Genomic DNA, 8,456 nt, shown 5'->3' with positions numbered 1-8,456 from the left:
TGGGCTTCTGGCAGAGTCTGAGCTGGGTACTACATGCAGCCGTGGAAAATAGTCTGGACTCTGAGCCAGGAGCTCCCACGTCTTCCCTGCCCTGGCTGTCGTCCTGCGTCAAGACCACCAGACCCTGTTGCAGGTCCTGTTGGAATTTGGGATCAGGGACTGGAAAGGACTCGGGTTCATGCCATTGCACTGATTTACAAGAAGTGCTGACAGCTGGAAGGAGGATCTAAGTTCAGGGACATCACACGGCTACGCAGGGCTCACCTCCTGGTGCCCTGGGCAGCGTCTCCCACTCCAGAGACTGTGGGAGTGCTGGGCCTCCCAGGGAGGTGGTGCTCTATAGGCTGGGTGCTCAGCCCCACCCTTGGGAACCCTCCGTGTGATGTTTTAAAACAGCTCAGCAATGGTCCTGGGTCCTGAAGGGTCTTTGTCAACAATGGGCAACTCGTTTGGGATGTCAGGCTGCCCAAACCAGGCAGCTTCTTTCCAGAGGCGTTGTGGCTTTGTCCTCACTGAGCATGGGAAGTTCAGCCCTGCCATTTGCTCAGTGACTTTGGGGGTGTTGCTGGCTGCTCTGAGCCTCGGGTACTGCTTGGTTTCTTCGGTGAGCATCAACATAGACAGCTGTATTTCAAGACATTTGGTAACCAGGAATGGCGTAAATAAATATCTGGTGCTATTATGACACCAGGGCAATTATTTTTGCTGCGAAGATGGAGATTTTTAAAAACTTGGGTAGCAACTGGCTTTCTGAGATTTAATAATCATTGTAACTATGTCACTTTTAAAGGTATAGCATTCTTTATTCACGGGATGGCTTGATGGGTCTCATTTAATGTCATTTTTACATTTACAAAGTTCTACCCACATGAGCTCATGTAATCCCCACAGCAACACCATGAGGAATTGCCACCACTTCTGTTTACAGAGGAACATGATACCCCATGAGATGTAAGGATGTATCCAAGGTCACACAGTGGCAGAGCCAGGGAGAAATGGAGTACTCCCCAGTTCCAGGCCAGTGTCCTCTGTGGCAGACCCCAAACTGTGACTTCCTCAGACTGGAAGACTCCCGTGGGCATTTGCTGCTTTACCTTGGGTGATCTTGAACAAGCCATGGCAAGTTGAGGACTAGGCAAGCTGGGGTTCAGGGGTGCAAGAGTTCTTTCCAGATCTAAAATTCTGGATTTCTCTGGTGTTGTGTTTATAGATTTTGCTCCTGCCAGCACTTTATAGGGCCGTGCCTTCCTGCTACGCCAGAAATGAAAGTGAGGACATGAGCTGAGTCTTGAACACATCTGCTGCACCTCTGTCCACCCAGGGTGGGCTACACACAATATGCTTTTCTTCACTGTCCATTTTAAAGGCAAGAGGCTCCTTACTTACTGGCCATCCCGACAGTTTATGTGAGCCGTTATTGCCTGTTCTGCGCTCGTTAGCGATAATATGCACGTATTGTGGTGTGCGGCCCTGCAAATGAGAGTTTATTACTTCAAATGCTCACAGTGCTTGTATCAAAAAGTAACATTAATATCTTACATTTTCCCTCCCTCTGGCTACTGCTAAACCAGCAATCTGTGTTCACCATTTGCTGATGTTCTCACTGGGAGGAAGGAAAAGGACCTCTCACACTTCTTGCGAGTACAGAAAACAGCAGAAAGTTAACGGAAAGGTAAATAGCGGAGATTTCAGGGCTTTTTCTGTTTTCAGCTGTGCAGAACCCTTATGGAAATTCTTGCTGGCCGCAAGAGTTGGAGTAGAGAGGAGATGGCTGACACCTCCCTTCCGGGCACTTATCAACTGTGGTGGCTGCCTGTTTTCAAGCAGAAGTGCCCCTGGAGCTGAGAGGGATGCGCTGGGTCTGACTTTACACAAACTTACCTTATTGCCCACACTTGGCTTTGACATGGGATGTCAAGAAAAGGGCATGGAAAACCATCTGCTGAGACGTGCAAACCCAGAGTCTACTAAGCACCAGCAATGGCCCCGCCCTGGGTGGTTCTGAGCTCTCTGGGGCTGAGAAATGCCAGTCAAGGAAATCAGAGGCAATCCACCACCAGAACTTCTGGAAAGATTATGGAGTGACTTGCCAATCTTAAAGTGGGTCAGAGGTTTTGAGGAAAGGTCAGAGGTAAAGCCTGCAGCATTGAAGAGGCTGGGCTTAGAATCTCAGAGCTTGGGCAACTGCACTTGGAATCTCAGAGCGATGTAGGTCCAGTGGATAAACTAATAGGCAGGAAGAGATCTGCCTGAGCTCCCGTCTTGGTTCGGCTCAGCTAGTGAGTAATCTTGGTCACTTTTTCCTCTTTGAGCCATGGTTGGTGCATTCGGCAGGTGGGGGTGGCACAGCCAGCCTGCCCAGCCCCTCCACCCTACAGAGCAGGATACTGTAGCTGACTTGCTCAAATTTATCTAGCGGCATAGTCAGAACCAGGGCTACAACCCACATTCTCACACCCAGGCCAGGACACCTCCTGGGACCTGGTATTTTTTAATTTCAGTGATTCTCCATCAGATTTTCTATACCCCTTTGGAGGCCTTTCTTGCTTTGGAGAGTCTACTTTTAATGCATTTTGTTTTTTGCTGGGGACAACCACAATACAAGTGGACACAGGAGGAGTGCTTGGGGGGATGTGAAAGGAAATACCTTGGGCCCCCAAAATCGCTAAGGAAAACTCAAGCTGGAAACTGCTCAGGGCAAACCTGCCTCCCATTCTATTCAAAGTCACTTCTCTGCTCACGGAGATAGATGCCTATCTGATTTGCCTCCTATGGAGAGGCTAATCAGAAACTCAAAAGAATGTAATGGTTTGTGTATCCCCTATCTGTGACCTAAGTTGTCCCACCTTTCCAGACCAAACCAATGGACTTCTTATATATATTGATTGATGTCTCATGTCTCCCTCAATGTATAAAACCAAGCTGTGCCTTGACCACCTTGGGCACTTGTGGTCAGGACCTCCTGAGGCTGTGTCACAGGTGTGTCCTCAACCTTGGCAAAATAAACTTTCTAAATTAACTGAGACCTGTCTCAGAGTTTCTGGGCTCACGGAGGCCTAGGCGTGAATCGTGACCATCGCTCTTTGTTGGAGGCTGAATTGTGCCCTCCAAATTCATATCTCAAAGTCCCGACCCCTAGTACTTCAGATGATCTTGTTTGGAAACAGGGTCATTGCCAATGGAAGTAGTTAATGTTAGAAATAAATTTTTGGTACCACAAAAGAAAGGGCACTTGAACATAAATTTTCTCAGCAAGGCAAATTTACTTCTAGAGACGGGTGCATCTGGTGGATGGAGCAATTGTGAGAACAGCACAAACAAAGGAAAGCAGAGGTTTTGATTCCTGACGCAGTGGGTTTCTACTACTGTGTCCTGTCTCCATTGGCTGGAACTGGACCGCACAATATAAACTGGTCCTGGTTGGATGATTTGAAGGGTGCAGAGAGGGGGTTACACTGGTGGGAAGGACAGTTTGGGTGGGAGGAACTGTTGGTGGCAGGAGGAGCAGTTTGTAGAGTGAGTGGAATGTGGGCCTTATGGCTAAGGACTGGCAGGGAAGCTGCTTACTGAAACCAGGGCAGGGAGATACAGAGTAAGGACGTCTGGCCTTGAAAGCAGGGAACAAAGAGCAAGGAAACTTGAACAAGCTAAACCTTTGAAGAAGAACTTCTTACTGTATTTAACAGTTAGGGTGAGGTCATAGCTGAGTAGGGTGGGGGTCTGATTGGATATGACTGGCGTCCTTATAAAAAGGGAAATTTGGACACAGAACACACACACAGGAAGAAGACCATGTGAAGGTGAAGGCAGAGATTCAGAGACTGGGCTGATGCGTCCACAAGCCACAGGACATCAGAGATTGCCAGCAAACCTCCACATGCTGGGAAAAGAGCAGGGACAGATTCTCCCTCGAAGCCCCCAGAAGTAAGCGTTGACTTACGTCAGTAGGCGGCCATTGGCCTAAGGCTGTCTCCATACTTAGAGTTCCTAGGCAGACGGACACGGCCTAACTTGAATACATTTTTGTTAAGAGAAAAAAAAAAAAAAGCCACTTTTCAGCCAATCAGAAGCAGCCAATGGATCACACCATGCCAAAATAAGGCAAATGCCTAGCTGCTGCCAATCAGGTGATTTCTCTACTTACTTCCTTTGGCCTATAAAAGCTCTCTGATCACACTGCTGGGTGGGGCTGCCTGACCTGCTTAGTCTGAGGGCTGCTCTATTCATGCGTCATTCTTTACGCAAGTAAACTGCTAAATTTAGTACAATTGAAGTTTACCTTTTAACAGAAGGAACCCTACCAACACTCCTATCTTAGACTTCCAGCCTCCAAAGCTGTGAGTCTGTCAATGTCTGCTGCGAAAGCCTCCCACTCTGGGCCTTTGTAACCATGGCCCTGGCAAACTAATGCTCTCCCCTTATTCCATGCTCTTCTCAGGGGAGTCCCTCACTGGTTGTTCACAGTATTGTTTTCTTCAGCTATTTTTTCACCCAAATATTTAATGCTCTCTAATTTTTTTTTTCAGTACTGAAAAAGCTAGCTAACAGGCAAAATAATAATAATTTAAAAACTTAAAATATTTTTAAAAATTAAAGAAAAAGTAAACACCCCATTTAATTTTCAGACTTTTAGTTTTAGTGGGGGTTTTTTTAGACACTGAAAATGCAAAAACTCTTTCTGAAGCAATGCATTTGATACTTTTTCTCAGGGACTTTATTGACACTCTGCTACTGAGGTGGATAACCTAGGGTTACTGACTCCCCAGTCCAGTCTTGAAGTTGTTATTGCCTCAAGATTTGTGTCAATCCTGCCTAACAGGGAACATACTCTTTTTCTTCTGCCTAAATATTCCCTTTTTCCTAGCCATATCAGAAGGGCGGCTGGAGAACCAGGCTGGGTGGTTCTGTGCTGCAGCTGCTGAGGGGTCCTACTTCTTGTCCTGGGTCTTTCTGAGGTCCACTCTCCTCACTGTGCCTTTAAATGGTGCTGACCTCTCAGGAATCATGTCACAGAGAGCCTGGCTGCCCCGCGTGCCCCCGCAGGGGAGGTGCTAGCATGTGACATCACACACTTAAAGGTTACCCATGGCTTTGTAGGGCATGAAGCATAATGTTGTCTACTCACCCAGAACTCTTCCAGCTGTGCCTTTTTTCTTTTCTTTTCTTTTCTTTTTTTTGAGATGGAGTCTTGCCCTGTCGCCAGGCTGGAGTGCAGTGGCATGATCTCAGCTCACTGCAGCCTCCACCTCCCAGGTTCAAGCAATTCTCCTGCCTCAGCCTCCTGAGTAGCTGGGATTACAGGCACATGCCACCATGCTCAGCTAATTTTTCATATTTTTAGTAGAGATGGGATTTCACCATATTGTCCAGGCTGGTCGCAAACTCCTGAGATCAGGCAATCCACCCACCTCAGCCTCCCAACCTTACTAAGTTTACAGGTGTGAGCCACCGCACCTGGCCCCAGCTGTGTCTTGCTAACAAAACTCTTCAGAGAAGGACAGTAAGGCTGCGTATCTTTCCAGGGAAGAGGGTCCCCATGTTCCTGTCGCCAGTGCTGCTTAGGCTTAGTAAGGTTGGCATTAGAGCACAGAGCGCCTGTACCCCTGAGAACGTCATCATCACGTCTGCCTCTCAAAGCCATTGAGTGCTTGGAACACTCGCTGAATTGCAGCTGTCAAACCCCACGCAGACCGCTCCAATCAGTTGCCAAAGCCCTTTCAGGCAGGTTCAAACACAATTCAGTTACAGCCTTCCTTGAGACTAACTGTACACTTAACTATATGAGGTTGCCATGTTTTGGATCCAAAACAGCCCAATATTGACAATTTTATAAAGTACAACCTTGTCGGGAAAAGCAGCAAAGGCGAAAGGACTTACAGATGCCTACATAAATTGGTCATGAGTAACATACAAACAAAGAACCACAAACTGCGGAAGCCCGCAGGAGGCCCCTGAGGAGGAGGACCTCGCATGCCTCACGTTCCGGTGCCGGGCGACCTCGGCTCTGTTACCATGAATGTTGTGCTCAAGGACGTAAAACCCCTTCATAGCACTGTGACGTAGCCAGACTTGTGGGCCCCTGTAAGGCCTGCATTCCCCCAGCTGCACACAGGCAACAGGCTAAAGACAACCACGTGTTCTCGTTTTGTGAAACTCCTGAAACCGCCACTGTTCTCAGTCTTTAGAATGACGCACCAGTTCCAGCTCACTGATTCACTCCACCATCCCTCCGCCCCTACCCTATAGATCAAAGTGATTGTAATCAATAAATAGTGTGGATGATCAGAGCTCAGGGCCTTCACTATCTCCTCCAGTAATGAGTGATGGCCCCCTGGTCCCACTTTCTCTCTTAATCTGTCTTTTTCTCATTCCTTTGTCACCACTGAACTCGGGGTACCCATGGGTGTGATGTGGGGCTGGTTCCCTACAGATTGGGTGGACCTAAGGGTGCTCCTGCCACTCTCCCAGTGTTAAAGGGCCCCATACCAATTTTCTGCATTTGCCCCAGAGTGGAGAAATTTAAGAAGAATCAAAAGGCACAGGTGACAGTGAGACAGCTGACATTACCTGGAGCAACGCTGAGGCAAATTAAGAGAAAGATTCACAAAGGGCCTGAGTCTCCTGCTGGGAACTCAAATCTTTTTTCACCAGGAAAGGTAAAATGGTCTGGGGGGTAGAGAAGAAAAAAGTTCCTGGGACCAGAACATAAGAATGCGAGAGATGAGAGAATTATGAATTTTGAGATGTTTAAACAGGTTTTATGTAAAGTAGTTGTGACTCCTTTACTGAAATGTCTTAGGAAAATGGGTATTGTATCTGTAAACGAAAAATAAAATTCTAGGCCAGGCACGGTGGCTCATGTCTATAATCCCAGCACTTTGGGAGGCCCAGGTGGGCATATTACTGGAGATCAGGAGTTTGAGACCAGCCTGGGCAATATGGTGAAACCCCATCTCTACAAGAAATGCAAAAATTACCCAGTTGTGGTGGTGCATGCCTGTAGTCCCAGCTACTAAGGACGCTGAGGTGGGAGGATCGCTTGAGCCTGGGAGGTTAAGGCTGCAGTGAGCTGAGATTGTGCCACTGCACTCTAGTCTGAGTGGCACAGTGAGAGCCTATCTCAAAAAAAAAAGAAAGAAAAAGGAAGAAAGAAGAAGAAAGGAAGGAAGGAAGGAAGGAAAGGAGAGAAAAGAAAGGAAAAAGAAACAGAGACCTTAAGATTGAAAAAACAGACCCTTTAAGTCTGATAGGAAACATTTACAATCTATTCTCACTGAAGACTGCTACCTGGAGGCTTCATCTGCATAATAAGAACCCTGGTCTTAGCCTGGCATGGCGGCCCACACCTGTAATCCCAGCACTTTGGGAAGCCGAGGCAGGCAGATCACATGAGGTCAAGAGTTCGAGACCAGCCTGGCCAACATGGTGAAACCCCGTCTCTACTAAAAATACAAAAATTAGCTGAGTGTAGTGGCCTGCAATCCCAGCTATTGGGGAGGCTGAGGCAGGAGAATAGCTTGAACCTGGGAGACAGAAGTTGCAATGAGCCAAGATCACACCATTGCACTCCAGCCTGGGTGATAGAGTGAGACTATGTCAAAAAAAAAAAAAAAAAAAAAAAAAAAAAAAAAAAAAAAAAAAAAAAAAGAACCTTGTTCTCCACAATCCTTATCTTTAGCCAGACAGGCCCTTCTGTTGAATCCAGATCTTTAGATAAACTCAGCCAGTTACCAAAATGACAATTGTTATATCTACCTGTCACCTGGAGGCCCCCACTTTGAGCTGTGCCTCCTTTCCAGACCAAACAAATGCATATCTTACATGTATTGATTGATGCCTATGTCCCCCTAAAATGCATAAAGCCAAGCTGCAGCTCAACTACCTTGGGCACATGTCACCAAGACCCCTGAGGCTGTGCCATGGGCATGTCCTTACCCTTGGCAAAATAAACTAAATTGATTGAGAGTTGTTCCACATACTGTCTGATTTATATATCTGACTGGGGGGGTGTTTCTCCTACCTAGTACTATGAAAATGAAGGCATGTAAATCTGCCCTTGGAGAAATGTTAACTGGGAACTGGTAAGACTGCCTGAGCCCACAGAACATAGGGTAGAAGCTGGGGTGCTAGTTGGAACAGACCCTCCACTTCACAGCCCTCTGTGTTCATTGGGGCTTATGGCAAAAGCCTGTGAGCACTTCCCAATGGCAACTGCTGGGACTTTGGACTAGAGAATTTCCACCAGAGGGGCATTTTCTGCCTTGCTCTGGGATGTTAAGTGAAGCTAACCCCATGTGAATGGGAATAAGGGTGCTCAAAAGAGTTCTGTGATGAAACAAAAGTGGTTTCTACAGGCCCTTGCTGCCTGGGGAACACAAGGAGGAGATATTCGGGAGCAGGGAGCCTGTTTTTCCCGAGGAATGACTCAATGTGAGGAGTTGCTGGATTCTGCAGTG

The sequence above is a fragment of the Cebus imitator genome, unplaced genomic scaffold (assembly GCF_001604975.1).
Source record: "Cebus imitator isolate Cc_AM_T3 unplaced genomic scaffold, Cebus_imitator-1.0 Scaffold384, whole genome shotgun sequence".
NCBI classification, from domain to species: domain Eukaryota; kingdom Metazoa; phylum Chordata; class Mammalia; order Primates; family Cebidae; genus Cebus; species Cebus imitator.
This window is presented reverse-complemented; position numbering follows the sequence as displayed.